The sequence below is a fragment of the Hibiscus syriacus genome, unplaced genomic scaffold (assembly GCF_006381635.1).
Source record: "Hibiscus syriacus cultivar Baekdansim isolate YM2019G1 unplaced genomic scaffold, ASM638163v2 tig00000764_pilon, whole genome shotgun sequence".
NCBI lineage: Eukaryota > Viridiplantae > Streptophyta > Magnoliopsida > Malvales > Malvaceae > Hibiscus > Hibiscus syriacus.
The window spans coordinates 205,500-230,897 of record NW_024061820.1 but is presented as its reverse complement, the minus strand read 5'-3'; the positions used below and the strand labels follow the sequence as shown (position 1 = coordinate 230,897).

Sequence of the window (25,398 nt, the reverse complement as noted above, 5' to 3'; positions counted from 1 at the left end):
TAAGAAATTACAAATTTAAATTTAAACAAATTAAACAATATAAAATGATCAAATCAAAATAATTGTAAAACATGAGAAAAAATTAAAACAATTATAATATATAATATACATTATACTTATGCATCGTACAATTGTATAATATGTATGATGAATGTTATATAATATGATAATATGATATATATATATATAATGTACATTATACTTATGCATATATTATAAACAAGTATATACTAATCATATATATATATATATAATTATATTTAGTATAAGTAGATAGTATACATATACGTGTATATATATATATATATTATATGTATTAGTATATATTAATATATAAATTATTAGAGTATTAAAGTATAAATGTAAGTATTAGAGTATTATTATTATTTGATTAAGTATTAAAATATTAAATATATATAAATATAAAATACTAAAATATATATAAAGTATTAAATATTTAATATCATTTAAATATCTATTAAATGGAGATGATTTTAAGTGATAGTTAAGAAGCAAGTGGAAGTAATCTCTGCCGTTGGATTTTATCACTGAAAACATAATAGATATGATGATCTTTATAGAAGAGACTGTTTTCATTACGATGACCCTAACTGTCAAATTCCTCAGACATCCTTCTTCTTCGCGACTTCACCAGTTGATGGTACGTATCATACACAACATTTGTTCTTTATTTTGCTTTTTCATCCGACGATTAGTATTATTTTGATTTCATCAATGCCAAAATTAACTATTTCACTTTTTAGAACTTTTTTCACCTCGGAAATGTAGAAGTCTCATTCATGCTCCATATTTTCATTAAACACGTGTAAGATAGATTGTATGTGTGGTGGGACCCAAATTTGGTCATAAACTGTCAACCCTATTTTATTTTTACGGGTAAACTTACATGTATCGTCACCTAACTATCATTTTGATTTCGTTTTAATCACTCCATATTTTTCTCAAAATGATACCTAACGTTATATTTTATTTAGTTTTGGTCACCTATTATTAAAAAAAAACCAAATTGATGATAAATATATATTATCGCATGGTGACACATCAATATCACTGTTAATTTTTTTAACAACAAGTAATCAAAATAGGAACAAAGTCTAATATCAAGTACGATTTTAAGAAAAAAAAGTTAAATGACTAAATATATAGTTTACTATATTTTTTTCATTTTCCTTCGTGGTTTTTCAATGAAACCCTTTCTTTTTACATTACTGTTTTTATATATATTGAAATTTTAAGTTAAATTATTTAATCTAATGATCAAAACTACTAATTTATTTTAAATTGTAAAAAATATTTTTATTATTTCTATTGATTACATATTATTAATTTAATACAACTTTTAAGTATATTATATATAATAATTTATAAATATAAAAAGTAAATATATTAATTCAATGTCATAATTAATCATGTACCTTAAATAGTAAAAAATATTTTGACATACTATAATATCATAAATTCATAATCTCACAAATTTATTAATTCTTTTTGCAACTTACAAGTCAAAAAAATATCAAATCGTATCAATAGCAAATCAATTCAATAACAAGTCAAATAATTTACATATTGAGTCAATTACAAGTCAGGTTTTTCATAACAAGTCAGGTAATACTATTTATTTACCAGGTTAATTCCGAGTTTAGATTCATATTAGTCGAATGCAAGTCGGACTTGATTATCATATTATTAGATCAATTCGAGTTTCTCAGATCGAGTGCAAGTCAAGTCCAGATCCACAATTTCTAAGTCCAATTCAAGTTCAAGTCAACGCCAGTTCGAACTCTAATCAATTTCAGATCATCTTCATCCGAATCACAAATAATTTTGACTCAAATCGATTTCAATCAATTTTGCATATCAGATTAGCTTTTTACAACCCTAGTTCCACCGGAACCATACATATCTTAGTTATCCAATTTTGTTTTAGTAGTATATGTATAACGTTGCACCATCGTTAAAAATAAATATACATATAGCTTTGCGAAGAACCGGAGAACGTTCTTTTTTAAATCGAATGCAGGAATAACAACTGTCCAGGATTCTTGTTTTACATCCATCATGAGCAATAATAATCAGAAGCTGTCATTTCAGTTATGCAAGAAAGTTAATCCGGAGAAGTTCAGACTGTCACTAACATTCTTCAGCTTACAGATCCGGAGGTCCCATCAACTCAACTACCAGCTCCCCCCATGAATCCAAGTCCCTCAAACCTCAAACAAGGGAAGTTCTACAATGCAGTAGGCTTAAAAACAGTTAAAATAAGACGTTGCAGATTTTATTATCATTTAAATAATAAAATCGATAAAAATTATCTAAATTTTTTCGGTAATTACCTAAAATATTATATTAATCCGATCATTTTTTAAGCCTAATAATATTTCCAGTATTTTTTTCCGAAAATCCGATAAAAAACACCCAATAATAACAAAATCGATAGCGCCTAATAATGTTTCCGATAATTTTTACCAGTTTTATTATTTAACACAATAACAAAACTGGTAACGCTTTATTTTAACCGTTTTTTAGTCTGCCGTACCGGAATTATCCCCTCAAACAAGATGAAGGGGTTCCTGGTGTTGGGACCTGAAAACTAACTTCATATATACATAAACAACCGGTTATTTATATGCAAAACAATATCTAGGACCTTCCCTGCCAAGTTGTGATTCCATCCACCATCACAAATAACTCGGTTAGAAAAACAACAAATGTTGCCATTGAAGACAGAAGCCATTTCACCAGTCATTGACAGAAGAAGTAACCCGACATCTCCATTTGTTCCCCTTCCTAAGGCAAAGGTTCTCGATCAATGAGAGAAACACCACAAGGACGGGGGATCAGATACAGGAAAATGGGGTTTGGGCTGGGAGGTTAGTAGAAGCTGGAGTCGCTTCCATTAAGAATACATTAAGCATGAAAGCAGCAGTTGGGACTACATAGCCATTGTACCTGCAGTTTGAAATCTCATCTCATCCAATATTTTTAGTTAATAACTCCATAATCAGCTATTTAAAAGAGCATATCACAAAAGTAACAGCACAACAATCTATTCTATATGAAGTTAAACAGGGGGGAATCATACAAGAGGAAAAAGATTCCAGGCAATTAAAAAGATAAAACAAGCACAAGTCAAGAAAATATAACAATACACAGGAAAAAAAGGCTGCCTGACATAAAACTAAATTAATAAGAAATAGTCATCATAAAACATCAATCGATTTAAGAAAAAAAGTAAGAAAATGTTATTGTTTGAGTAACACAGTTGAAAACCTGAAAAGACATTCTGTCCTCTGCAATGAAATTCTACCGTTCTCCACAATTTTCAAGCCAAAATAGTACATATTTTTTAAAACAAGTGAGGGGGAACTACTTAAATAGAAATGAAAATACAGATTTGAGATCTCAGATCTTTATAGTACTAGGCAGATAGTATCAACTTTTGGTTACAAAGTTAAAGACCACTTTTGCATGAGTTCCTGAACTTCAGAATCACCAGAGTCGAAAACAAAACGATTGATGCATTTATGAGAGAATCTGCACAATGAAAAAATCATAAAAAACAAGTGTCAAAAACAAAAGATTTATGGAAAAATATCCATGAGAAAGATGAAAAGAATTCTCATACCTTTGGCAAAACCAAATAAGATTTTTGTTAACATAATTTAACCAACTAAATTTTGAAGTTATGCATTGAGAAAATACAAAAAATAGTGCAACGAAAGCAAGATTTTCATAATTTTAGGAATGGGGTAACTAGAATTACAAATAGAACGCAACAAAATATAAATAGTTACAAAATTTTGGTAGGAAGTCTTATGTATCATCAGAAAAGTGATGAGTTAAGACTAAAAAAATATCCACCGTCCATCTTAAGAGGGTTAAACTATCTCAAAACAACAGCCAGATTGTAAAACTGGAACTATTAAACAATTAGCTTCAAAATAAAACATATTAAGAGCTGTTGACTTTCAATTGTGCTGTGCATGTAAGCATAATATAAGTCCTTGTGGTGAAACTAATTACAAGCCAACAGCTAAATGTTGTTGAAACTAGACACTTTACAACAAGCCTTCATTTCCTTCAAAAACTAAAAGCAAACACGTACTACTCATTTGTACTAAATTATTTTTTTTATAGAAGTTGGAGGTCTCATTAAAAACTCCCTTCGTATTCGTCCACATACTAAGAAGTATGTTAACGAACATTGGAAGGAAGAAAAGAGTACCTCATAGTTTATTAATAATAATACCCAATACATAATAAAACATTGAAAATCCTCCTATGGTGATATACACCATTACAACAAACACCTTTAACTCTCACATCCTAAACCAAAAACCACAATCGACAATCACCCTATTTCTAAGTTAAACCTCCAGCAATAGGATAAAAAACAACGTAAAAGAACATAACACAAAAGAAAACCAACACATGTAACCATTTAAACTATATCAAAGCCACAATGGAAGAGACGAGATCTAATGAGAATCTACTTCGTCAGGGACCCAAGAGTTTGGTTTGAATGAAGGCTCAATCTCATGCACCATGATTTTAAAGGAGTTGTCACCGACCTTCAATTCCAACGTCCCATCAATTCTCACATAAGCCTTTGTGAGGACTTGAATTCTTACCCAATCAAAAAAATGATGGTGAGTGACAGCTTTTGTCGATTGCTAATAAATAGCCTCACTTATCTACAATGTTTTTGAAAGTATCCCAATTCCAAGCGTGAAAAGGATCACCCTCGCAAACTAACCACACTCGACGACACTCCACTACCAAACTATCTGACCAAGCTTCTACTCTGGAGAACCACTTTGCGAGAGTCTCTGATTTATCGTTATTCACACTTCCCAATGAAGCAGAGTCTTCGAAAATCATTAACACTGCATTTCCAGCAGCTCTCATTAACGAGAAGCCAATGGGGCCTGTGGCTTGCATTTGACTAGCGAGATTACCGATTTTGATAAAGTCCTTGCACCACCCCACTAGACATTTACACAACACGTGAAATTTATTTTCGTCCGTAACACCTTCAACTTCACAACGATTATTCCTCGAAACACCTTCCATCCCAAACTTATGTTGAATAGATGTAGATTTCTTTTTCCAAAAAAGACTGTCGAGGTTTGAATTTAGCCAAAGATACACTAATTTTGCTCCCGTCGATATGAGATCCATTCATTTCTGAGATCGTTTTCCTTGCTTCTTCGATTGTTTCAAACCGAATGAAACCAAAGCGAAGCCCTTTCGAATTTCTTTTGTTCGGAATGAAAACATCAATAACCTGACCGTGGGTACAAAATAAAGATCCAAACCTCTTCCAATGGACCTTCTCTAGTAAATTTCCGATAAATAACGTGTAACAACCGCTTCTGTACCCATTACGGATTTTTGGGTGGCATTCCTTCTACCAATTATAAAACTCGATTCCCCTTCTCGCTACTTCAGTAGAATTATTATCGGAACACCCCTTTTTGGTGAACTCCTTGGTTCCATCTTGGTTAACATCCGTCATCTTCCTTACAAAAATGTTTCCTCAGTCGCCGACGTATCCTCCAATCAGGATCTCAAATGCATTTCCTTTGTCGATCTCGACTTCACCTGTCCTCGTCTGCTACCACCGGTCATTGGCAACTTCTGATTCCCACCAGACCCACCATTGACTGTTTCCTTCGCAAACCGTAGGAAACCGAAGTCCTTTCTTGATTCGTTTTGTTAAAATCGACGCGAGTTTTATTATCTGATTGTGATTGGCGAACCCGTTGTCGCCTTCTAGTCGCCATCTTTGATTCGGATCTCTCGGGTAGAGCCATTAACCGAAGTCTGACCTCTCCTTTGGCTAATCCCAAAGGTGAAAAGGCATTGTAAAATCCCGGAAGTAACCTAACTCGGATCCGAGATGATCCAACAGCTGCAGTAAGAGATCGTAACATTCTAAGCCGAATTGAGCTCGTTCGATTTATGGGGAAGTCAGAACTGGTTTACCGGAGCTGGAGTGAGTCAACCAAGGTTGTGAGAATTGTAAAAAATTAATCAGGAATTCAAGCAACGTGCTGCAGTAACAATCCACTGTACGACACCCCTTGAACGAAATGGGACTGAACGAGAGCAAAAAATCAGTGAATATCGAACACCCACGACAACGTCTAAGAAAACTGGCACGTCGGAACCACCCACCAGTTGGGACGACGATGCCACCGGTCGTTCTAATAGGCGCAAAACAACTGAGGAACAGTGTCGAGATCCAGCCTCGTCGAAGCTGTTTAAGGCAGATTCGCGGAAAACAAGGAATCTCGACACTACGAAAGTGAACAACGTTTAGATTTACGCCGATTGAATGATCTTATCGCAAATCTAAGCCCAGATTTGGAAACCCCAAGAGCAGACGATCTTAAATGAGAAAAATGACGGCGAATGGGGGTCAGAGTATGGCGGTGGACGGCGGATGGTGTTCAGACAGACTTTTAAATTTTAACTCTCACCAAACATGGATGAGGTTTTCAACGGAAGAAAAATTTGAAATTGCCTGGAACACTAGAAGTCAAAAAGTGCAGGCTTATGCTTTAACTATTTTACTAAATTATTTTTTCAGTTTTGCAATCACAAACCTGATCCTTCACAAAGTCATCCTCATACCGCGAGATCATGTTTACTTATGCAACAAAACTTGTAACTCGATTAGATTTGTTTTCTCATTTGTAAGGTCTATTATGCATAAAGATGAGGAAAATGAAAAAATGGACATGTAAATAAACTACATAAAAAGATTATATCAAGTTACCTTAGCGCTTACCTACTATCCCATGTACGGAGCACCACTACCAGGTTGAGTCCTACCAGCACTGCCCTGCCCCATTTTTGGCTTCTGATACCCACCTTGTACTCCCATATGGTTCCTATAGCCTCCTACAACCTGACTCTCATAACCTACAGCATGTGCTCCCTGTTTAACGGGGGCACCACCAAGCCCTCCTAGAAGATTACCAAGCCCTAAACCAGTTCCCTGATAAGCAAGCAATGCAGTCAAAGCCTGTCCAAGCACTGGGTTTAAATCTGGAGTAGTAGCAGCCACCCCAGGGTTAAACCCAACAGCAGCAAATCCAGGGTTGAATCCCATTCCCACTGCAGCAGGCCCGGATGGAGCCATCAAATGACCAGTCTCTGATCCACTAGACGAGTACTTCCCATTCTTTGCATGATGGTAACGAGACTGATTCTCATGTTGCCCTTGCTGATGCGGTTGAGACTACTGATGAGGCCAAGTAGAAGCAACTCCTCCGTAACCACCTTCAGTTGGTTTTGGCCCATCGATGGCCTTCTGGCAATGCAAAACATGACATTCAAAAACGCCTCCCTAGCTCCCTCAATCGACATGTATACAAAAAGCACAAATACTTTTAGTTTCCCTGTATGCTTATCAAGCCCCAACGGACCTTCCTCAATCTCCCCAAACTGTTTAAAAACTCGAGCAACTTCTCTGGGTCCATTTTAGAAGACACGTTACTAACGAAAATCTTTCTCTGAGTATACTCAGACATAGGCGGCGTGGTTGGAGGCGGGGCTGGAACCAGCCCTTGCGAAGCTAGCTGACAAGAAGTAGTTCTATTCCCAATATTTTTCTGGGGCTGTTTCAAAGCCCGACGTGCTCTACTCCGATGTTTAAAGAGAATAAAAGCATAACCCAAGAATTTCCCAGAAACCCTTTTGGAAACCGTTTTGTATTATTCGATTTCCCCATATTTAGAAAACTCGACGGTGAGGGTTTCAGCAGTGGTATCCCAACTGAGACCATGAACGAAGATCTTCCGTTGAGCCGGGTCCATATCCGCGAGTTCCCGAACCGATGAGTTGAAATCAGGGTGCTTCTCAACTGTTTTCTTAATAAGGGTAATCAATTGATCTTTCTCAAACGGTTGTAGAAGGGTCTCGAACGGCTTGTCATCCAGTTCCTCACTTGACTCGTTCCTTTCGGAGCTCCATTTCCAGCTACGGTTTGGTTTTCGACTACTTCGTCGTCGTCATCTTCCTCCTCATCCTCATCTTCAGGATTCTCCTATATTTATTCTTCAACTTCCTCTTCCACTTCCTGTAGGTGTTCATCTTCTACTCTCGGTTTCGGATCTTTGGGTATGTATTCTTGATGTTGTTACTCTTCTTCTTTGATTGGTTGAGGATCCGCTGTTGTTTTATTGGGTACGACCGCAGAAGATCGTTGCTTTCGCTTCTTGGCCATGGAGAAAATGAAGATTCGAAAAATTGATGTCAGAGGAAGAATTAGGGTTTCTGGAGAACAACGGGATTTGGCAATCACTCATATGAATATTCTGATCTGTCTCGTTATTGAGACTGAGTCTGAGCCCATGCTTTTTACCCGGACCCAATGAAAGGTGGACCATACTTCTTTTTGTATTATTTTAAATTAATTTAGTTTGATTTATTTAAAGATAACTTTCAATTATTTGATATTGAACGTTTAAACTTTTGATATTCATGATGTTCGAATTTGGGACCGCAAAAAATAATAATAATTATTTTACCACCAAAACTCTTGATTTGTATTTTAAAAAAATTAATACATGTTTTTCATATATATAAACATATCTTTTATAGCCTAATAAAGATATCATATTTTTTATTTAGCCTATTAGGGCAAGTTAAAATTTATTTTGAGATCTACGACATTTTTTACAGTGTTATTGTAATTCGTCACGTCAAAATGACGAGTTCGAATAAAATATAATTTTTTTATTAAAATCTATCATATCGAGGTAAAAATTTAGAATAAAAAAATATTTTTTTTATTAAAACTCGTCACTCCGACGTGACGAGTTCCATATCATTATAAAAAAGACCATAAATCTCAAAATAAATTTTAACTTACTCTAATAGGCTAAATAAAAAACCCATACACCTTACTCTTTTACCCCAACAATTCTTTTGACATTCATTTGAACACATGTATATGCTTTACTCCTATATTTATTTTTATAAGTTAAAAAGTAGTTCATGTAACCAAAAAAAATTATAAAATAATTTTAGGGTTAATATCTAAATAAGTGTTCAAACTATATCATTTTTCCTGAATAAGTACCTATAATATTTTTTGGACCATCCAGGTGTCTAACGTTATAAACGTTACCACTTTAAGTATTCGGGCTGTCAAAGGCGATAATTTCCTCCGTTAAGTGACACGTGACACAATCTGATAATTTTTAAAAATATATATAAAATTAAAAAAAATATATTTAAAAAACACTTAAATTTTGAAATAACCCCAAAAATTTAAAAACCTTTATTTCAACCCCTAAACTCACACTGATTGCCGCCCTTTGCCATCAACAAAGCTCCACCATAACTCACCCCCCGCGGCCAAAACCCATATGAAATTATGATCGATCAATGGCCAATTGACGGTGAATCAACATTTTATACCCCGCGAACCCTATGATAAAAATCGCTATCCTATATGATTCCGACGGTCAATCGGTGACAACTGCAACGACGTATAACTAGGATGATGGTAGGGACTACGTCCGCGACAGTGGTCGTGGTCGGAAAGGGGGCAGCAGGTTAGTGTTAAGATTTGAGAATTTTAGGGATTTTGAGTTTTTTTGTAATTTAAAAGGAATTAGGTTTTTTTATAAATATAGTAATATTTTTAATATTTAAAAAAATTCAAAAATTATCTTATCATGATACGTGTCACTTAAAGGAGAAAACTAACGGTTGTTACGTCCCAGACACCTAAATTAATATGTTTGTAACATTAGACACCTGGATGATCCAAAAAATATACAGTAGGCACTTATTCAGAAAAAAAAATGTGTAGTTTGGATTCTTATTTGGGTATTAAGACATAATTTTACTGTTACTTCAGATCACAGTCGTTGATTTATTCACTAGTAACATAATTGGTATAATCGGTATTGGAATTGAACCATTCTTCTGGAGTATGGAGCAAATATATCTTGTCTTCCTCTTGTGATCTGTTTTGTCCAGTTCCAGCGTGCCTGGGTGAGCTCTGGCGATGAGGGTTTGATTTCGAGCACAATTCTGTGATGAGAAGTCAATATTAGCCTAAATAAGCCCACACCTAAATTAATTTGATGTCATTGCTTACATCAATTTAGTTAGGTAAAAAATATATATTTTTCTCATTTTTAATTTCAATGGTTTAAATTATTTTGTGGTCATTTTAATGATTAGTTAGGTAAAAATTAGATATTTTTCTCATTTTTAATTTCAATGGTTTAAATTATTTTGTGGTTATTTTAATGAGTGGTTTAGATTGGTTCTTGTAACCTATAAATACACCATTTGTATTTGAGTTTGAAAGCTTTCTTAAGAGTTCTTCCCTTTTGCAATTTTGTGAGATTATTCTAAAGAGAGTTTTTCTTCTTCTCGATCAATTAGAGTTTTTACTCTATTTTGATTCAACAATTGGTATCCGAGCCACGTTTTTAAGGTCTCTTGAAATTTCGAGTATGTTCTGTGGCTGCAGTTTTAACTGATCTTCCACATCAGAAAATATTTCTTGAGATTATTGTCAGAGTTATTACAAACCTTTGTGTTTAGAGTAATTTAGTACTTTGCACGTTTGTTACTCAAGCTTGTTCGGTGTAGTCAAAGCCTTGCCGTTACGATGGGTGACCTTCAAGTAGTTGGAGGAATCAAGAAGCTCAACAACCAAAACTATAACACGTGGACAACGTGTATAAAGTCTTACCTTCAAGGTCAAGACTTGTGTGAGGTTGTCGATGGTAGTGAAGTTACACAACCGGCAGCGGAAGATGCTAACGGTGTCTTGTGAAAGTGGAAAATTAAAATAGGCAAAGCAATGTTTGCTTTAAAGACCACAATAGAAGAAGAAATGTTGGAGCATATTCGGGATGCTAAATCACTGAAGGAAGCATGGGACACCTTCGCTACACTCTTTTCGAAGAGGAACGATACAAAATTGTAACTTCTCGAGAATGAACTTCTATCAATGGCGCAATGCGACATGGGGGTTGCCCAATACTTTTACAAGGTGAAGGCGATATGCCGTAAAATTTCAGAATTAGATCCGACAGCTGCTATTGGGGAAGCTAGGATAAAAAGAATAATTGTCTATGGTTTGATACCCGACTATCAAGGGTTTGTTGTCACTGTACAGGGATGACCGATACAACACTCGATTGTTGAGTTCGAAAATTTGCATACAGGTCAAAAAGCCATGGCCAAGCAAATTGTAGGTGTCCGCGCTGTGTGAGTACTATATATGGGTGCAAAAATATGTGCAAGTATACACAATCGAATAAGTAATACAATGATAAGTGAGTATTGCCTCCACAAGGATTGGAGGAAATTGATAAGTTCGATCAAAGCACTTTACTCTGTCACCTAAGTAAAGTTACTGATGGTATGTACAAATGGTAATGATGTGGCAAGATGAGATGGATGTTGTGGAAATGGAATGATGGTAATATGGTAGCAAATGGATATGTTGTGGCAAATTGGAAAATGCTAACGGTATCTTGCGAAAGTGGAAAATTAAAGTAGGCAAAGCAATGTTTGCTTTAAAGACCACAATAGAAGAAGAAATATTAGAGCATATTCGGGATGCTAAATCACTGAAGAAAGCATGAGACACATTTGCTACACTCTTTTCGAAGAGGAACAATACACAATTGCAACTTCTCGAGAATGAACTTCTATCAATGGCGTAATGCAACATGGCGGTTGCCCAATACTTTCACAAGGTGAAGGCGATATGCCGCGAAATTTCAGAATTAGATCCGACAGCTACTATTGGGGAAGCCATGATAAAAAGAATAATTATCCATGGTTTGAGCCCCGACTATCGAGGGTTTGTTGCCGCTGTACAGGGATGGCCGACACAACACTCGCTTGTTGAGTTCGAAAATATGCTTACATGTCAAAAAGCCATGGCAAAGCAAATGGTAGGTGTCCGCGCTGTGTTAGTACTATATATGGGTGCAGAAATATGTGCAAGTATACACAATCGAATAAGTAATACAATGATAAGTGAGTATCGCCTCCATATGGATTGGAGGAAATTGATAAGTTCGATCAAAACACTTTACTTTGTCACCTAAGTAAAGTTACTTATGGTATGTACAAATGATAATGATGTAGCAAGATGAGATGGATGTTGTGGAAATGAAATGATGGTAATATGGTAGCAAATGGATATGTTGTGGCAAATTGGATAACTGGCAGCAGAAAATGCTAACGGTGTCTTGCGAAAGTGGAAAATTAAGGTAGCCAAAGCAATGTTTGCTTTAAAGACCACAATAGAAGAAGAAATATTGGAGAATATTCGGGATGCTAAATCACTGAAGAAATCATGAGACACCTTTGCTACACTCTTTTCAAAGAGGAACAATACATAATTGCAACTTCTCGAGAATGAACTTCTATCAATGGCGCAATGCGACATGGCGGTTGCCCAATACTTTCACAAGGTGAAGGTGATATGCCACGAAATTTTAGAATTAGATCCGACAACTGCTATTGGGGAAGCCAGGATAAAAAGAATAATTATCTATGGTTTGAGACCCGACTATCGAGGGTTTGTTGCCGCTGTATAGGGATGGCTGACACAACACTCGCTTGTTGAGTTCGAAAATTTGCTTACAGGTCAAAAAGCCATGGCCAAGCAAATGGTAGGTGTCCGCGCTGTGTTAGTACTATATATGGGTGCAGAAATATGTGCAAGTATACACAATCAAATAAGTAATACAATTATAAGTGAGTATCGCCTCCACAGGGATTGGAGGAAATTGATAAGTTCGATCAAAACACTTTACTCTGTCACCTAAGTAAAGTTACTAATAGTATGTACAAATGATAATGATGTAGCAAGATGAGATGGATGTTGTGGAAATGGAATGATGGTAATATGGTAGCAAATAGATATGCTGTGACAAATTGGATGGAAATGTCTTGGTAAATTAAATTGTGTTGAGTGCAAACAAACGGAAATGTAAAGGCAAAATAAAAAATAAAGGTTGGATTTAATAACTAGGAATTTAACTTCCTCGTAAGACAAGCTACTATGAGAGTGAGTGATAGGAGTCACTAAGGAAAATCTAAGTCCACTTCTCAGAATGGTCTTACTTCTATGCCTTATATGCTCGACAGAGTTTACTAGGGTGTCCTATGCTATCTATAGTAAGGGACTCGACAGAGTGAAGATGCATTGGAAAAACCGGTTGGCGTAACCCCTGCAGTAATTCTATTGGTACAGATAACATGATATGTCTTGGTAATAACTTTTTGCGGCAGTATTAACATCTAACCCATCGCTCATGCACAACTCTTTTTAGTCAAATGAAATCCTAGCCTTATCTCTAAAGTGGATTAGGCCTAGTTACTATCTAGAACCCCTTGCTTATGTGATTCCTCCCTAGTTTCTCTAGGACACTAAGGATGTGCTACCTAGACATTCTCTCGAACATTAAGTAATCTCCTAAGGAATGACTACTCTCATAGCTCCTACAACCTTAAGGCACTAAGATCCATAAACAAACAGATAATAACATACAAAAACAATCATTCATTAAAGTAAATCTTAAATATCCAAAATGGACTCCCACCAAATAGGATTAGTTCATGGTGGAGTTCGAAATAAGCAAGCACAAAGCAAGTTAATCTGTTCTTTACAACCCAAATGATAAAATATGAAAGCAAAGAGCAAAGCGAAGGAGGAAAAGCCTTCGACGTGCACTACCGGAGCTTCCATCGGCCACCACGGACTGTCCCAGCGAACTAGCTCCTCTCGGACGCCTAGAACGCCACTCCCTCTAGTTTGTCAATGGAGAAATGTCACGGCAAATCGAATTGATGGAGAACTTTTTCTCCGAATTTTTAGCTCTTGGCAACGTAGGTAAAAGTCCAAAGTCCCCAAAGTGTTTTTTTTATTGTGGCTTTATCTCCTATTTATAGGTGGAGAATGAACCTAGGGTTTTGTGTTAAAATTACCCTAGTACCCTAAATATCATTCCTTTTATGTTAGAGATGGTGCAGAGATGGTAATGGGACCCTCCTATATGGCTGATTGTAGAAATCAAGTTTAGACAATGACAACTGGCTCTTACTAAAAATATATTTTTTTCTTTGTTCGCTCTCGAAATGGCATCTGGTTCGGCATTTGCATTCTGCTCAGTAGTCTCCTTATGTTACAGCATTTTCCCTTTTTCCTTTTTCTTGCTCTCAAATCCTGCACATCACCAAGCAAATACCTTCTCCATAAAACAACACTGATTACAAAATAAAATACCACGACAAACAAAATTCCACCACATGCAACTATATGCTCCTAAATGTATCTATATGATCCTAAATGAGCTTTTAGACATTCAATAACTTAAGTGAAAATGTCATAAATATGACCTTTTTACGGAGTTATCACACCCCCAAACTTAAGCTATTTCTTGTCCTCAATCAAAGGATAGTATTAAGCAAAATAAAAATACTATGGCAAGTTCAGAAGCATAATAGTTATATGGGATAAAATTTCAATCCTCGATATTTGGCTTCAATATGCTAGACTAGTTTGAGAAATCAAATACTGCCCCTTAGGGCAAGATTCTTTGTGTAAGTGTGTGCGTGTTTGTATCCAGTCCATGCTTAACAAACCTAAAATTTTTCTAAGCAAGTTTCTTGTTTTGCCACGACATTTACAATTTTTACTCCCACATTGTTTTCTTTTCTTTCATTAGCTCTGCTACGAGGGGAGTCAACCTATCTCATCTATCATCCCACACTCTAGATGAAAGGGAGCATACCTTTCACCCCCGATCTAGTCAGGTAGAGTCATCCCGTCACTACTTTCATTCACTCATATTCCATAGCTGTCTTTTATTTATATGCAGTTTCCAGGTAATGTCATGGCATAACGGAGTGTCCCTCTACATATATGCCAAAGCATTTATTCACACTTTAATCTATTTCTTTATTACATAATGGGGTTTTCATCGTTCAAAGTTTTATGCCACGATATACAAGAATTCTCTTCTAAAAATTTCTAAGTTCCGCAAGCATGGAAAACATACAATTGTGTACTCAAAAGTTTCAAAGAAACAAGTCCTAGAGTTGGTTCCATCATCCTCAACAGTCATGTACATTCAATTCTAGCCATCAAGAATTCATCATCATCGGGCATCCTTAATTTACTCCAGAAAACTAATTCTACACGTACTAATGTCATGGCGTATTCATTATACTAATACTGTAATGATTTGGGAACCTAACTCCCCCAAACTTGAGAGAAACATTGTCCCCAATGCTAAATAAAAAACTAAGTAAAACTAAACTACATGCTATGAAATGCAATGTAATGCAAGGTACATAAACTTCATGCTTGTGGTGGGATAGCGGTCGTGCGACGTGTGCGCTTTCGTAGTTGTGTGGGGATGGAGTGTTCAGAGTCTGATGCTGGCGCAGCAGGGGAAGTATTGGGCCTTCTGGGACTGTTGACAGATGAGGCTCCTTAAGCTTAGAAACCTTATTCAGTCGGCGTCGACTCATTCGCAAAGAAACTTGCTGTGGCATTTCAGATTGCTCATCTTCCATTGGCTCTGTAAGCTATGGCATTTCAGGGTGTTCCTTCGCCAGTGGCTCAACAAACTGCGGGGGTTCTGGTACCCGGTGCAAGTTGGAGTTCTTCTTCTCGGTGCTCAGTTGGTGACATAGTGTGGAAGGGATCGAGATCAGTTGGTTCTTCCTCATCGGTTGGCTGGTGAACCTCTTCATTGGCTGGCTGGTGAGCATCTTCATATGCTTCGACATTTTCAGCTGGTTGCAATAGTGTGACAGGAAAGACTGGGATGTCAAAATTTGTGTGCGGGAGAATCTCCATGAAAGTGTTGGCCAGAAACTCATCTCGGCGCTTGGTATATGAAAAGTAGGTCATCATTTTGTCGGTCAGCTGCTCGACTTGTTCTTGAGTGCGCTTAATGACCTCTTCTAGGACATCTGGTTTTGCCCTGGCATGTGGAGTTACAGCAGCACGAGAAGTGTTCTCATCTTTCTCTTTTCCCTTGGCTTCCTTCAATCCAAGTAACATAGGAATCTTGGCCTATGTTAGACCATCCACGCCAGGTAATATCTCGTCAAATTGCTCCTCGGGCATATTCTTCTTACGGCAGAGAGTCGTAATGAGATTTGGAAATACCAAGGCACTAGCAGGTCGCTTCAGACATGTATGAACTTGTTCCACAATAATTTTTTCTATGTCAATGGAACACCCTACTATAATGGAATGCAACGAAAACATCCTTTGACATGAAACGGTGGTATTGTGGGAAGTCGGGAGAAGCTTGTGCTTCATGAAGTGATTCCACAATTTGGCTCTCGGTTGTAGCTTTTCTCGGTTCACCGTCCTGCGGCTCATTTGCTGGCCATTCCATTGTGTTGGGAAGACAAAGGTCTTCCAGAATGCCATAATAAGTTTTTATTGTCTGCCTCTTTCGTGAAAGTGGTGTGGTTGTCGGCAACATCCTGCAATTTAAAATAACGATTAATAGAAGATGGAGTAAATCGAATAGAAATACCACGAACCATCACAACATGTTCATTCGGCTCAGTGATGTTGGCGTAAAATCCCTTCACTAGCGACGCGTTCACGTTATTCGGATGCTTGGCAATTTTTTTCCACTTGTGCTGGTGGAAAATGTCGAGCACATCACTGCCGAGGTCGACATCTTCCTCATTAGAGAAGACAAAGCCCAACTCGAAGAACACCTAACGGTTTTAAGGTTTTGAAACCTTTGTTGTACTACTTTATCCACGAAACAAGATGGATATGTTGCGTCTGAACTGGACGGACGAGATCTCACAATGGTTAATGAACAAGACAAAGAAAAAGTGAAAAAGCTTAAAGCTTTTTAGATATGGAGTTTCGGCGTTAAGGATGACGAGGAATGAGAGATAAAACAATGTGAAAAGTGAAGAAGATAAAAACAAAGTAAAAAAATAAGGGGGTATTTAATGAGTTGGTGGGGTATGGGTGGGAAAATAAAAAAAGTTAAAAAATAAACCCTAAAGTAAAAGTAAAAATGAAAAAGTTTTCCTTCATCTTTTTTATCTTGTTGCTGCCAATTTCCCCTTGCTTTCACCGTAAAATCCTCACGTGTCGGCTGTGTGGATTTTATCTTGCAACAAAAATAAAAATAATCACTAAAAATAAGATAGAATAAAACGATAGTAAAGTAAAATATTATTTATGCACAGGAGTAAATCTAAAATGTAACGGCATATTCAAGATGCTTGGCCAATTTTTACATCGTGCAAGAGGAGTACATATTTGTCACACATGGGCGGAATTGAAGTTAGTGGGGGTTGCTTCCCGATCACCTCGATTTTGGCTCTGTCCACTTAAATGCCCTTTTTAGAGATCTTACGGCCTAGAACAATGCATTCGGTCGCTATGAAGTGACACTTTTCCCAGTTCAACACGAGATCAACCTCCTCACATCGCTTGAGTACCTTTGTCAGATTGTCGAGGCATTTTTGAAAGTCATCTCCAGAAATAAAGAAGTCATCCCTAAAAATTTCTAGAAAATCCTCAACCATGTAAGAAAATATGGCTTGCATGCAGTACTGAAAAGTTGTCGGGGCATTATAAAGTCTAAAAGGCATTCTTCGAAAAGCATAAGTGCCATAGGGACACATGAATGTTGTTCTCTTGGTCATCTGGTGCGATGGAAATTTGATTATACCCCGAGTATCCGTCCAAGAAACAATAATATGTTTTTCCAGCTAGTCGATCCAGTATTTGATCGATGAATGGAAAAGAGAATGGATCCTTTTTGGTGGCCTTGTTGAGTTTACGGTAGTCCATGCAGATTCACCACCCGGTGACAGTACATGTTGGTAGCAACTCATTGTCTTCACTTGTCACCATGGTCGTGCATCCCTTCTTTGGTACACATTGGACGGGACTTACCCAAGAACTATCAGAGATGAGGTAAATCACTCCAGCGTCAAGCCACTTAAGAATTTCTTTCATCACAACTTGTTTCATAATTGGGTTTAATCTTCGCTGCAGTCCTATGGATTTGCCATGGCATTATTCCAGCAGGATTTTGTGCATACAAATAGTTGGACTTATTCCTTTCAGATCTGCCATCGTCTATCCTAACACTCTCTCATGATGTGACAAAACACTTAGCAGACTACATTCTTGGTTAGGAGTAAGGGTAGAGGAAATAATCACAGGTAAAGTTTTATTGCTACCAGATAAGAATATTTAAGATGTGGGAAATTTTTTAACTCTAGGATAGGAGCATGTTGTATTGAGGGTTTAGGAGGAACAAACTCTTCAAAATTCAAAGGTTCAAAACACGTACCTGGGCTAGTTATGAGGAAGCTAGCCTGATGCTCCTCGAAATAGAAGTCATTAGGCTCTTCAGCTTTTAAGTCTTCAAATAGCCGCTCATCAGTTTTCAGCTGAATGAAATTGTCATGGTAAAATTGATCTGTTTCTCTTGCGATTATTGTATCAACTTCTAAATCACTCTGGCATTATTCAGAATCATCCATGTATTTGAGATATCGGAAGATATTCACAGTAACACATTGATCGGCCACTCTCATGGTCAGCTCACCCTTCTCACAGTCGATAAGAATACGACCGGTAGCTAGGAAGGGTCTCCCCAAAATAATGGGTGTTGTGGCATCGACCTCACAGTCCAGAATCAGAAAGTCAACTAGAAATACAAACTTGTTAACCCGTACAATGACATCTTCGATTCACCCTTCGGGATGAACATGTGAACGATCGGCTAATTGCAAGATAACCGAGATGGGTCTCGTATTTCCTATCCCAAGCTTTAAGAAAATTGACTTAGGCATCAAGTTCACGCTTGAGCCATGGTCACATAGTGCATTTCCAACATATTTGTCTCCTATAAAAACATGGTATGATAAAACTTCTTGGATCATGTCTCTTCAGTGGCAGCTTGCTTAAAGAAGAGCAAAATTCTTTTGCCGTGGCAATTGTCTCACACTGCTCAGCCTTTCTTTTCTTGGTAACAATCTCCTTGAGGAATTCAACATATGTCGGCATTTATTCCATAGCTTCCAAAAAAAGGAACATTGATTTGAAGTTGACTCAGAATGTCAACAAACTTTTTGAATTGAATATCCTCGTTATGTTTCTTCAGTCTTTGCGGAAAAGGGGGTGGGGGTCTGACTTCTTGTTCTGACGTGGTGGGAACAATATTTTCCTTGGCATTTTTGTTTGCCCTCTCAGTCACTTTACTTGATGAACCCTCATCCTTATCCTCTTCCACTGGTGCTTCTTCCAGCAATTCTTGATCAGCTTGCACTGTTACAGGGGGTGAATCATCCTTCGGTCTTCCCCCAAACTTGTCTTCGACATTGATATATGTACCACTCCGTAGAGTTAGCACACTATATTGTTCTTTGCCATGAGGTTTTGTGACTTCAGTGTCACTCGGCGATGTCCTGGTCTACATTCTTGTAATGTCGCGAAAATTTGACCAACTCGGCCCTCTAATGCCCTCAAATATGAACTGTGGCTCTGAAGCAGGGCTCCTTGGTTTTTTTATGGAGGTCGCATGGTTTTGCAGTGTGGTCTTCATAGTTTCTATAAACTATTGCATTGTGGCCTCCAAAGAACTAGTGTTAGATGAAGATGGCCCTCCCATGTGAGAATTATGCCATGATATATTTGTTTGAAAACCTTGGGAGTCATTGAAATTCTACTGCCGAACTAGTTGATGAGCATTGCTGGTTCCTTGGTTTCCCCACAAAAAGTTTGGATGTTGACGCCATCCAGGATTATATGTGTTAGCATAGGGGTTGTTGTTACCTCGATTGTAGTTTCCCACATAATTGATGGATTCTTGATTGGTCGGACAGTCACTCTCATGGTGATTGTCGTGGCATAATAAACATGCTGAATTGGATGCCTTTACTTCTCTCATCTCACTTGCTCTTTGCAAATTCTTCAACATATTGGTGATAACAGTAAGTTGGGCGGACACTGAATCCTTAGAGTCCAGCTCGAAAGCTCCATGTTATTTTTGCCAAAGTCCAAGCCTTGTAGATGGAAATTGATAATCGTTGTTGGCAATCCTATCCAGAATGTCAAATGCCTCTGCAGGTGATTTGTTAAATAATGTCCCATTTGTCGAGGCATTTAGCATCATCCCCGTGGGTGCATTAACTCCATTATAGAACATCACCACTTGCGTCCAGTCTTGAAAACCATGATTTGAACATTTGCAAAGCAATCATTTATACCGATCCCATCATTCATACATTGATTCATCATCAGCTTGACAAAAGGAAGCGATGTCGTTCCTCAGTTGGGTGTTCATGTTCAGAGGATTATACCGTAGCAAATTTTTTTTTTGCACAGATCAATCCAGGACTCCATTGAACTCGCTGGAATGGCACTCAACCAAGCCCTTGCTCGGTCACACAGAGAATACATAAATAACTTTAACTTTAATACATCTTTGTGCACTCCTTGTTGACAAAACGAATCGCACACCTCCAAGAAGTTATGAATATATTGTCTGGCATCTTCATTTCGCATGCCCCTAAATTACCATATGGAATTCAGCATATTGAACATGATAGGTTTGAGTTCGAAGTAGGTTGTCTAAATTTCTAGTGCCACAATTCTAGGATTTAAGTAATCTAAGATAGGGTTTAAGTGATCACGAATAGCATGAGGTCTAGCTGCATTCCCAGTATTTGGAATTACCCCAATATTCAGATCTTCCTCATGACCAATGCCTTGATTTCTGATTTGATACATATTTGCATGTTGAGCACGTCTTCTTCTCCTAAAAAACCTCTCGATTTCAAGTTCTAATGGCTCGTTCGAGTGTCTTCTGGTCATACACCAAGAAAAACCTGAAAAAGATAAGGAAAATAAAAAGTAAAACTATCTAAAAAATACACAAGTAAAATAAAAATGCCATGACAAAACAAATTAACTTTCAGTTGCCAATCCATGGAAACGGTGCCAAAAACTTGTTTGCGCTGTGTGAGTACTATATATAGGTTCGAAAATATGTGCAAGTATACACAATCGAACAAGTAATATAGTGATAAGTGAGTATCGTCTCAACAAGGATTGGAGGAAATTGATAAGTTCGATCAAAGCACTTTAATTTATCACCTAAGTAAATTTAGTGATGGTATGTACAAATGATAATGTTGTGACATGATTAGATGGATGTTGTGGAAATGAAATGGTGATAATATGGTAGCAAATGGATATGGTGTGGCAAATTGGATAGAAATGTCTTGGCAAATTAAATTGTGTTGAGTGCAAACAAACGAAAATGTAAAGGCAAAATAAAATGTAAATGTTGGATTTAATAACTAGGACTTTAACTTCCTCGTAAGACAAACTACTATGGGAGTGAGTGATAGGAGTCACTAAGGAAAATCTAAGTCCACTTCTCATAATGGTCTTACTTCTATGTCTTATCTGCCCGACAGAGTTTACTAGGGTGCCCTTTTTCTTTTCATTGCTCCCAAATCCTGCACATCACCAAGCAAACACCTTCCCCATAAAGTAGCACTGATTACAAAATAAAATGATGCGGCAAATAGAATTCCACCACATGCAACTATATGCTCCTAAATGCATATATATGATCCTAAATGGGCTTTTAGACAGTTAATAATTTAAGTGAAAAGGACCTAAATATGACCTTTTTACGGAGTTATCAGTAGGAGTCTCGCTGAAGGGTGAAGAAGAAGCGCTCTACACCAGCAAAAGCAGAGACACTTTTTAGCGGAATACTGATAGTGGATCTAAAAAGAATTGTGACAAGGTGAAAAATTACAAAGGAAATGGAGGCCCTCATCCAGGGGGAGCTTCCAATAATCGCGATAATAGTATAAAGTTTGATGGTAAGTGTTACAACTGCAGGAAAATGGGATACATGGCAAAAGACTGTTGAACCAAGAAAAAACCTGTTGAAAGTAATATTGCTACTTCCAGCTCGAAGGAGAATAGTGAGATGGTTGGGATGCTGAAGCGTTATTTGCTACGGAGGAAGAATAATTAGCTCTCATGGTAACAACATCAGAACAGATTGACTACAAGAATTTGCTCACTTCAGTAAATATCTCAAGATTTCAAAATTCCTAGCTAAATCATGTAAGTACAAAAGTTAACAAATTGGCGCAGCAATCACTTAAAAGCTATATTAAAGAAAACAAAGATAAAAAACACTTACAAGCTTACGTTCAGCTGGGTCTCTAGCAATGCGTTTAACATGGATAAATGACGTCAATTCCATGAAAGGATCCATAGTAATCACAACAAGCTTATCCCAAACAGAGAAATCAACAGACATCGTAGGCGAGCCAAAATTAAAAATATATAACTGAGCTCCCATCTGAACATTCCAAAGCTTCGCCGTTTGATCGGCACTTCCCGTTATAAGCCTCACCAAATCCCCTGCAAATTTGGAAAAAAAAATATGAAACTTCAAATTCAAAAACTTCATAAAATAACTAAAGAACAAAAAGAATAACTTACTAGAGACATCGTAAGACCAAACGGTGTTGTTGTGGCCACGATAAGTACCGAGACGCTCTCCATTGTCAGCGAACCAAACAGTGGGGGTATGGTCCTTAGCGCATGAGAACAAAATACCTCCATCTCTGTTGTAGTTGAGAAACATCAATGGCCTTTCATGACCTTTCATCAAAATCGGTCTCGTATTTTTCTTCTTCTTCTTCTTCTTCTTCTTCTTCTACTTTACTCGCCAAAAAACATCTTTTGTCTCCTCTTGGAAGTAGGGTTTTCAGCTTTTACTGCTTGACAGATTTCGTTTCACGCTTCCAAAAGAGATCGAAAGGCTGAAGTTAAGTATATGGCATTGTTATATTGAAATTTGACGTAATTAAACCGTGGGCCCAATTTTGACTCAGCTTTGGGTTATTATCAATCTGTCAAAAAGCCCCACTGTGGTTCTCCGTGGACTAGTTTTAATCATTTTTCTCTTTCTTGTCTTTTAAAGATTTGTTTTGTGGCGATTTTCTCAACAAAAAAATCATTTTTTCGTTATATGTTTACTTATCAGACATTCTTTTAGATATATTTCTCGATTTAACATTTTTTGTAGAAAAATGCGACCCATATATTGCATCTTACGTTGATGTGACACCACGTGGGGTAAGGCACATCCCATGAATCGCGTCTTATGTCACGTGTTAGGTACTAATTTCGTTAATATGTAATTAAGTTTTGTTAAGGTGATTTTTGTGTAAAAACGTCAATTTTTTTAATTTATTTTTTTGTGTATGCAAAAAAAAAACTTTCTGCATTAAAATCTTTAAATTTTCTTTTGCAAATTATTTTATAGCTCGACAAATATTGAGTTTTGCATGAAATTACACAATACATATAATGCATTATATGAAAACTTTGAGAGTAAGTAATTTAAAATATGGATAATTTTATAAAAGTTTTATAACTAGTATTTCTTTTACAAAATGATGATGATGATGATGATAAAAAATATTTTATAATTTAAAAAATTCTAAATTTCATATATTTTTTAAAAATTTATTGACTTTTAAAATTTATTATTTAAGAATATAAAATATCAAAATAATCTTTTAATTACAATTGAGTGATTAAATGAATTATTATTATTTATTAATTAATATTTTTTTAACAATAGTTAATAATTTTATTTATTTTTAATAAAATTAGAATTTAATATTTATTTAATATTTTTTAAAATTAATATTAGAAAGAATATTTTAAATATATAGGTGATATTTTTTATCTTTACATTTTTTATTGAATTTTATTCGCTTTTAAATCTTTTTTATTGTATTTTTATTGAATTTTAAATATATGAGTTATAATTCAAATTACTCATTTATTTTTCTATTATTCAAATTAATTAAGAAAAATTATGGTAAAATGTTTCTAAACGAAAAGTATAAATATATACATGAAAATCTAAAGATTTTCCTTTTCTTTTATGTTACTCTTTAAACTTGTAACAAAATTCAATAAAAAATGTAAAGCTAAAAAATATCACATATATATTTAAAATATTATTTCTAATATTAATTTTAAAAATATAAAATAAATATTAAATTATAATTTTATTAAAAATGAATAAACATTATTAACTGTTGTTAAAAATAATAATTAATGAATAATAATTCATTTGATCCCTCAATTGTAATTAAAAGTTTATTTTTATATTTTTTATATTTTTAAATAATTAATTTTAAAAGTCAATAAATTTTTCAAAAATATATGAAATTTATAACTTTTTAAATTATAAAAGATTCTTATCATCATCATCATCATCATCATTTTGTAAAAGAAATATTAGTTATTAAACTTTTATAAAATTATTTATATTTTAAATTACTACTCTCAAAGTTTTCCTATAATAGATTATACGTATTTTGTAATTTCATGTAAAAATCCAAATTCTTCGACTTATAAAATAATTTACAAAAGAATATTTAAAGATTTTAATGCATACTTTTTTTGCACACACAAAAAATAAATAAATAATTTGACGTTTTTACATAAAAATATGTTGAAAACATTTTTATGTTTCGATATAACAAATTAAGTTTAAATAAATTTTAAGATTTTACAAATGATTGTATAAGTATATTCGACACAATTATTTGAATATCAAATCAATTACTCCAAGTCTTTTCAAGATCAAATTCAAACCTTACTAAATGTGTAAAATTGTGTTTTATACTTAATATATATTTTTGAAACAATTTTCACAAAATATTTTGAACCAAAATCAAGCCTAAAATCAATTTTTCAGAGTGATGCACCGATGCACCAATCCATGCATCGATGCACCATGAATTAAATTGAACATCGAATGCATTTCATGCATCGATGCACATACCATGCACCGATGCACTGAGGATTTTATGAAAACATCGAATGCATTTGATGCATCGATGCACCAGCCATGCATCGATGCACCAGCCATGCATCGATGCACTCTGGCTATTTTTGAAACATCGAATACACTTGATGCACTTTTAGTGCACCGATGCACTAAGGGTCCAACGGTCAAAATATTTGAATTTTTCACTGATGAACCGATACACCATGGGTATGCATCGATGCACTGACGCTCCCAACTGAATTTATTCATTGTTTTCACACTTACACTGCTCTATTGACTCCACTAAGCATACCCAACGTTCAGAATCATTTGAAGGTGTATTTAAACAAGCTTAGAAGCCATTGATCAACAACAAGAAGCAACAATCAACTAGAATCAAGAGAGAATCAAAGAAAAAGCATCAAACCTCAAGTTTGAGCATTTCAAGCCTATTTTTCATTCAATATTCATTTTTCTT

At 35.7% G+C, this 25,398-nt stretch overlaps 1 pseudogene; it reads right to left on the bottom strand.

Annotated features, from left to right (window-relative positions):
* Positions 1–3,395: 3,395 nt before the first annotated feature.
* LOC120215234 lies at positions 3,396–8,345 on the bottom strand (annotated as a pseudogene).
* Between the last annotated feature and the right edge of the window lie 17,053 nt (positions 8,346–25,398).